The sequence below is a fragment of the Nycticebus coucang genome, chromosome 11 (genome assembly GCF_027406575.1).
Source record: "Nycticebus coucang isolate mNycCou1 chromosome 11, mNycCou1.pri, whole genome shotgun sequence".
In the NCBI taxonomy this organism is placed as follows: Eukaryota; Metazoa; Chordata; class Mammalia; order Primates; family Lorisidae; genus Nycticebus; species Nycticebus coucang.
The window spans coordinates 516680-525035 of record NC_069790.1 but is presented as its reverse complement, the minus strand read 5'-3'; the positions used below and the strand labels follow the sequence as shown (position 1 = coordinate 525035).

General features: G+C 44.7%; 1 pseudogene; it reads right to left on the bottom strand.

Moving 5' to 3' along the window:
* Positions 1–2746: 2746 nt before the first annotated feature.
* Positions 2747–3372, bottom strand: LOC128560249 (calcineurin B homologous protein 1-like; annotated as a pseudogene).
* Positions 3373–8356: the final 4984 nt, after the last annotated feature.

Sequence of the window (8356 nt, the reverse complement as noted above, 5' to 3'; positions counted from 1 at the left end):
CTAGTTGCTGGCCTCACAGTGACCGACTTTGGGGGCACGGGCCCTTCATCAGGTCAGTCTCCCTAGTTGCTGGCCTCACAGTGACCGACTCTGGGGAGACGGGCCCTTCACTGGGTCAGTCTCCCAAGTCACTGGCCTCACAGTGACTGACTCTGGGGGCATGGGCCCTTCACCGGGTCAGTCTCCCTAGTTGCTGGCCTCACAGTGACCAACTCTGGGGGCACGGGCCCTTCACCGGGTCAGTCTCCCTAGTTGCTGGCCTCACAGTGACCGACTCTGGGAGCACGGGCCCTTCACCGGGTCAGTCTCCCTGGTTGCTGGCCTCACAGTGACCAACTCTGGGGACATGGGCCCTTCACCGGGTCAGTCTCCCTAGTTGCTGGCCTCACAGTGACCAACTCTGGGGGCATGGGCCCTTCACCGGGTCAGTCTCCCAAGTCACTGGCCTCACAGTGACCGACTCTGGGGGCACGGGCCCTTCACCGGGTCAGTCTCCCTAGTTGCTGGCCTCACAGTGACCGACTCTGGGGGCACGGGCCCTTCACCGGGTCAGTCTCCCTAGTTGCTGGCCTCACAGTGACCGACTCTGGGGGCATGGGCCCTTCACCGGGTCAGTCTCCCTAGTTGCTGGCCTCACAGTGACCGACTCTGGGGGCACGGGCCCTTCACCGGGTCAGTCTCCCTAGTTGCTGGCCTCACAGTGACTGACTACTCTGTCCCTGGAGCATGGCCAAAGCACACACTTGTGTCAGTTTTTGCCTTTAACAGAATGAGAACTGAAGTGGTCACTATTTCTGATGTTTTTACTATAGTGAGGTAGATGTAGCATAATATTTGCCCTTTCAGTTATTTTTCAGGTGTTTGTGCAGTGGTGTGAATTTATTTTTTTAATTTTAATCACAAGCATTTATTGATGGATTGATGATACAATTTTAATGGAATAATAAGGCACAACTGTGGATTTAAAAAGTTTGCTGGACAGCCAAAACGGGGGGAAGCCACAATCTAAGAAACGTTAAGGATGTATGTCAAGGAACCGCTAAGGCACCTCCCTTACGGATCAGCATCAGATGATTCCTCCTTTTCATACAGTTCCTGTGTTACACCACTGGATCGCAAAGTCAGGCCGATGTTTTATAAAGAATTCCTCATTCATTTATACTGGAACCACCCAGCCTGGCCACTGCCCTATTCCCTATCATTCCCCATCCTTTTGCACTGACATTTTTTCAGAATCCTCTTCCTAGAGAGCTGTGCACACATCTTAGCCCATTGAAAGCAAGGAAACAAGCAAGCAAGCAACAAGTAAGAGAAAGTCACGACCACTGGATGAATCGGCTCACACAGACACATAGCTTGATTCATTGCGCTTAAACTAAGCTGACTGGCAGAGAAGTTGCTGTGGCTTGCTCAAAGACCTGTAATGCCACCTTAGGTTGAGCCACTGGCAGAAGACCCCCTTGTTTCCAAGGGATTAGCAGTAGTCTACTAGAACTAGGGAGCTAATATAACCAGGCAGCTAATGACAAAATACATTCCATGCTTTGGACCTACATTAGGGGCTGACTATGGCTTCCAGCATTAATATTTTACCAAGTATAAAATTCACAAAGAATTTTGTGTAAAACTTTAAGACACTATGGACAATCTTTAAATCTTTCAGACTAGGTTAAATCGGGCACTCCTGTAACACTCATCTCTCTACTTGGAAACGTCAAGTAGAAAATATTCCATTGTACACAACACTGAGGCATGAACCACACAGCACAGGTGTGGCTGCAGGCCCTGGAGAGGGGGCCCAGCCTCCTTGTTCAAGAAGCCATGAGAAAGTCCCTAAGCATGTTGTCAGAGCAGCCATTCTGTTCTGGGTGTCCCCAAACTCAGCAACCCTGCAGGCACATGGCTGTCTTCTGAATAATCAACGCTGTTAAGAGGAACCATGTAGGTGCACAAGTTGAGAATGAAAGGCCACAGGTAAAGAGGCCTCATCAAGACTTGGCTCTCCATGTCTCACCAAGGCCACCTTTCAAGAGGATACCTCTACCCAGCAGCTCTCTGATGACAGAACAGAGTGCAAGGGATGAGACAGTCAACAGAATGAGATGGTCAACATGTCCTTCAGAAAGAAATGTTGGTGACTCAAAAGCTCCTGGAGAGGTAACATGCCAGGGACGCACTGTATGATGGTGCTAAAAACTGCCAGACCACCCAACCATCCTGCCGAGTCAGACGTACATTTAACAGGTGTAGTCTGGGGTGCCAAGTAGAACAGAGGAGATTTTGAGACTCAGTAAAAAGGAGGGGGAGGATAAGACTCAGGGAATGGTTTGTGGGGTGACAAGAGAATTAGAAAGCAAAGGACATATAAAGAGAATGAAAAGTATGCCAAAGGCTCACTGGAGGGAAAGCGGGTGGCTCCAGTCTACACCCAGTGGAAGAGCTTTCTTTGCTGGCTCCATCTTGGCATGATGGCCTCTCACTCTCTCAGACTGGATGGATGTGCGGCATTCATTAGCAGAAGATGATACTTATAAATGGAGAACTGGTAAATGGATAGTGAATAGAAACAGACTGGGTGAACCGTTCTGTAATCCCCTGCTTATATACTAATGGCGGGTTTGTATTGACAGAACATATTTGGGGTTTTCCTGCAATATCAGTTGGGGATAAGAGGAATGATGGGGTAGAGGAGGAAGACAGGAGGACTTGTAAGTTCCAGTTCTTAAATACTAGAAAGTTTCACCCCTTAGTGAAGAAATCAGATGTTCATTTTCTACTCAATGTCCACCTTCTCCAAAACCTTAACAAATTCTGTGAGAGCTGCGGCACTGTCCCCATCCTGATCAGCCTCCTGAAGGGTTCAGTCTGCGATGCCACCCACCCGCTCCCCTGAGACCTCCACTCCAACCATCATACTCGGCTCCTGTAGCACCTCGTCATGGGAGAGCTTGCATCTTTATCCAAATCCTGTAGTCAGAAAGCAAAGTGCAGTTCGTTGCTTCGGCTGTTGAATGGTTCTAGTCCATTCACATCTTTGCTCTTTTCATTATCCTGAATAGGTCGGAAATGAGCCAAACTTCTCATGAATTCATGGACGTTTACCTGGTCCTCTCCCTCTGGAAAGAAGGCACTGATGATCCAGCCACCAGTGGGTTGATGGCAAGTAATGGAATCCTCTGGAAATCTTCCCAGCTGAGAGTCCCATTTCCTCTTTGTCCAGCTGGTGAACCGGCTGTCAAGACAAGTGACCTGACTGTGGGGAAAGCCGGCCTCCTTCTCGAGCTCTTCAAACTCTTTCTTCCGCAGCAACGCAGAGGCCTGAGACCCCAGCTCCAAGCAGGAGCTCCTTCGGGAGCAGCAGTGCCAGAGCATTGGTGGCTGGAGGGAGGGACGGAAAAGATGCAGTGGCGTGAACGTGATCCGTAAGGCTGTACGCCATCTCTGCTGTCTGGTTCCAGAGCTCTTGTGTTGCCCCAGCAGAGACCATGCCCACTGGTCTTGTGCTGACTGTGAAAGGTGAAAGTTTTCACGTTCTAGATGAGATATATTCAACAAAACTTAAAGAGTAATGACTATCGATTCTGTGCTTCTGCTAACTTTATCTGTCTTTAGAATGTTTAGATCTTCCACAGATCCATGGCATTAATTACGTCCTCTGTTTCATAAACAGCTTCCCAATGCTTGTATTCCACTTGCTGGGATAGATGCAAAATAAGGTGTGTGTCCAGGGAAAATATCTCCTGCCATCTCAGCAATGCCACACAGCACTGATACACACTCACACGTCCTCCCCTCAGTAACACCTCACAGCCAGAGGCAGTGTGAGTGGGTCAGGGGACACAGCAGAGTCCAGACACCAGGACCACCCTAGTGAGAAAAGTGTAAGAATGTCCATGCCAGAATGTCTGGACTTCTGTCCTGACTTTTCAGAGTTCTGTTCCTGTTAGGCACTCATCATTCAGTGTGTTGTTAAGTACTTGGGTGGAATCAGAAGTCTAAGTTCAAATTAGAGCATGCCATTTACAAAGTCTTGGAATTGATTAAGGCTTTCACTTACTAAGGCGTGTTAACAAGCCTTTCCAAGTCTTTATTCTGAAAATTGCACACAGAAATAGTAACCACACAACGGGACTGTCAGGAGAATTAAATTGATTAAACCTTGTAAGTGCTCAGCTCAGTGTCTGGCTTGTACTTGTACAGAATAGTTGTTATATTATTATTAAAGTATTACATGAAAATGAAACAGATCAATAAATAGTCAAAAAGTGAGGTATCTATGCTCTGCCTTTGAGATGCACAAACATGGCTGAAAAGATTTAAGGGCTTTAATTAGCAAGACTCTTTGAATGTCAGGTTTACAGGTTATCCAACTGTTTCTTTAAATAGTTCCTGGACGCTATGTGTCAGAATGGAGCAGACTAAACGTTCTTTCCTTTCCCATCCTGAGATGCTGAGTTTCGGACGAGGAGCTGAATTTCCAGTGACATTCTAACATGGCCCCTTTTATAATTCTCACCTGTAACCTTGATTTAGTCCCTTTGATTTTGTGGGGAGGAGGGTTTGGCTATGTGGGGAGTCTAGAGAAACATCCAAGTCTATGAGAAGTGTGTCCATTGTACTGTTGGAGTTTAAGTCCAGGTAAATGTCCCATGTCAGCATATTGCAACAGCCTGGGCAGTGGCACACCTGAGCGTATCCTGGAACGTGCAGAGACACAGCCATCCCACCTGGTGGAGACGCCAACAATTCTAACTATGTCTCCACAATTCCACACGCATATCTTAGCAATCAAGTACCAAAACAGCCTTATACAGGGAAAGCAGTAAAAAAAAATTTAATCCCAACAGTTTCAGTGGGAACTGGAGTATAAGCCAAGTCCTAGCATCCTAGCACTGGCAGGCCAGCCACATACTTGACCACACACTGGTGGGGAGAATGGAACTGGTCCTGGCTCCCAGGAGCACGGCTCACCTGCTTCCCCCACACATGGCAGAGCCCGTGCGCAGCACAGGAAGCTATTATCACCCATCTGTGTGTATTGCAGGGTCAGAGTCTGAGGGGTACTTTGGGTTTGGGGTTGGGAGACAGGAAATGATACTTGCAAAGCCTTTTAATACCACCAATACCAATCATAATGATTAACATATTTTTATGTCAAATATGCAACATTTAATAATATTAGTACATTGTAAAATCAGTGTTTGCTTAATTATGTAAAATTAATGCCATTATCCCAAAGTACCAAACTGTTTCCATTTTTTCTGCTGCAGAAAAAAAATATAACTTTTATAGTGTTTTAATCTTAAATATAGTATTCAAGATTATATATATAGTAATATATACTTTACTTTTATGTTTGTTACTATGAAACATCTTTATGTTGCATAAACTTCACAAATATTTTCAATTCTGTATTCTAAATTTATTTTCACTATTATTTTATTGTAGAATATTGAGATTGATACCAATATTTTGCTATTATATATAAATACTACACTAATCATCTTTTTAATTTCACGTAAAGTCCTTATTTAAATTTTCAGAAGTAGGATTCTGATCAAAGGTATTTTTGCTTGTCAGCGTGTACGTATATTTGTTATTTTTCACAAACTAACTTCAAGAACATTCTACCCATTCGGTCATGCATGTTGTGAGTGGGGCACCACCTTTACCTCAAACACACCAGATGTTCTGCTATCCTATTAAGCATAAAAGGCATTATATTGGTCCGTTATATACAATTTCACTCATAAATAACAATATTAGTCATCATTTGATATTTGTATCTATTTTCTGCTCGGTAAATTTTATGTACTTAAACTTCGAAATTTCATTTATGCTCATTAGTTTGGATAACAAACACATTCTCCTATACAAGCTGTAAATATTTTCCAAGTTATCTATTTTTAGGTTTGGTCAGTATTTTTCCTATATGTTTAATTATTTTTTTATATTCTCATGTTTCATGAGTCAGTTGGAGATTGCACATCTTGCAGTGGCCATGCTCCAGGCTTCTGTCTCCTTTGTCCACTTTTAAAGACCTTTGTGATTATCTCAGTCCTACCCAGACCGCATGCAATATCCTCCCCAGCTCAGCATCTTTAAGTTAATCACACCTGTAAAGTTAACACACTCATGGGTTTCAAAGACTAGGAAGTGGAAAATGTTTGGGAGGGCCCTATTGCTCCCACCAAGATCCCTAAGTCTGAGGTCCCCTGGGGAGCACAAAGACACGCTCAGTACAGGCTCACAGGAGTCACACAGGTGAAGACCCAGCAGCCAGCCCACAGCCAGCGCCCCACAAATCCCTGAACAGGCAAGGCACCGTGAGGGAGACACAACCGGAACCACAGACAGAACTCTTCACCCCCAAGAAACTGACATACATTATCAGAAGTAAGCACCAAGATAGCAAGAGAATCCAAACACAGGGACCCAAATGCACCCATGCGTGCACGCGCGCACACACACGCACACACATACACACTCGTGCACACACACAAGATAAACGCTGAACTGGGACATACAGCAGAAGACACTGCCCAGGATGCAGCACAGCCATACAAGGCCATGGAAAATATTGTCTTAAGAACATTTAAGCTGGGCAGCACCCGTGGCTCAGTGAGTAGGGCACTGGCCCCATATACCTGGGGTGACGGGTTCGAACCCGGCCCCAGCTAAACTGCAACAAAAAAATAGCCAGGCAATGTGGCAAGTGCCTGTAGTCCCAGCTACTCAGGAGGCTGAGGCAAGAGAATCACCTACGCCCAGGAGCTGGAGGTTGTTGTGAGCTGTGAGGCCATGGCACTCTACTAAGGGCGACAAAGTGAGATTCTGTCTCTTAAAAAAAAAAAATTTAAGCTAAAAAAATTTTTTTGAGCTATGTAAGTTGGAAATTAGAATATCTAAATTCTGCCTAATCAAAGTCCCACAGAGAAAGTAGATGACGGAGGGGGAAGGAAGGAGAGAGGAGAGACAAGGAGAGAGAGGATATGGAGGAGAGGCAGTGTTTTAAAAGGTAATGTGTGAGAATTTTCAGAAATTGTAAAAAAAAAAAAAATACACAAGAGTCAAGATGCACAGCATACCTCAAAGTGAAAGGATAGGCTTGGCACCCATGCTCATTGGGTAGGACACTGGCCACATACACCAAGGCTGGTGTGTTCGAACCCGGCCTGTGCCTGTCAAACACCAATAACAACTGCAACAAAAAAAACAGCCAGTGTTGTGGTAGGTGCCTGTAATTCCAGCTACTCGGGAGGCTGGTAATCTCTCAAGCCCAAGAGTTGGAGGTTGCCATGAGCTGTGATGCCACACACTCTACCAAGGGCAACAAAGTGAGACTCTGACTCAAAAACAACAACAACAACAACAAAAACTGAAAGGATAAAAAGTGAGTGTATGGGACACTGGTGTGCTGCCTCACATCTTGTCTACTTTTCACTATAATGGTTATTGCAGCAACCATCTTTTTGCAGGTGTAGCTGACCTCACATCCCTTGCTTTCTGTCCTGGTACTTCTCTGACATGTGGGAACCTGATGAATACCCACATGTGTACCAATCCTGAAAATACAAGGAGGTTGACACTTCATGGAATGACCCTAGATCACCAAGGAACAGAAACTGCTGGGTAGGTGCTCCCCTAGTCCATACGGGATACCTCAAACTGAGGTGCATTCTATGAAGACCTCAATACTCCCAGAAGTGACCACCTCAACAATGCATCCTTGCATTGAGCCTCCCTACATCCTTGTTTCATTTTTCCTAGTCCCATTTTTCTTTTCCCTGGGCCTAATTTCTCCAAATAAACAACTTGACTCCAAGTCTGTGTGTCACACACTGATTTTTGGAGAGAATCAGAGCTAACATAAAAAGTCATTACCAAACACATTGGACTATAAGCACATAATACCAAATATAATAGAGAAACCTTAAAATTATTCAGCAAGAAAAGAGAACATACCTAAAAATAAATGACAGTCTGAGACTAACAGCAAATTTCTCAACATTAAGGGCACAGAATAATAATAACAATAATAATAACAACAACTGAATAATACTTCAAAAAGATGACAGAAGTTAACTATTTAATCTAGACCTGTGTACCTGGCAAAATCATATTTTAAGAGCCAGAGCAAAACACAGAAAATTTTAGATAAACAGAAACTAGAAAGTTCACTTCCATTAAAGAAATTTCTAAAGCATGTTCTCCAGGAAGTAGAAAATGAACTTAGATGTTATGAGAATACAAAAGAATGGCAGATTTGTGGTGGGAGCCTGTAGTCCCAGCTACTCGGGAGGCTGAGGCAAGAGAATCGCTTAAGCCCAGGAGTTGGAAGTTGCTGTGAGCTGTG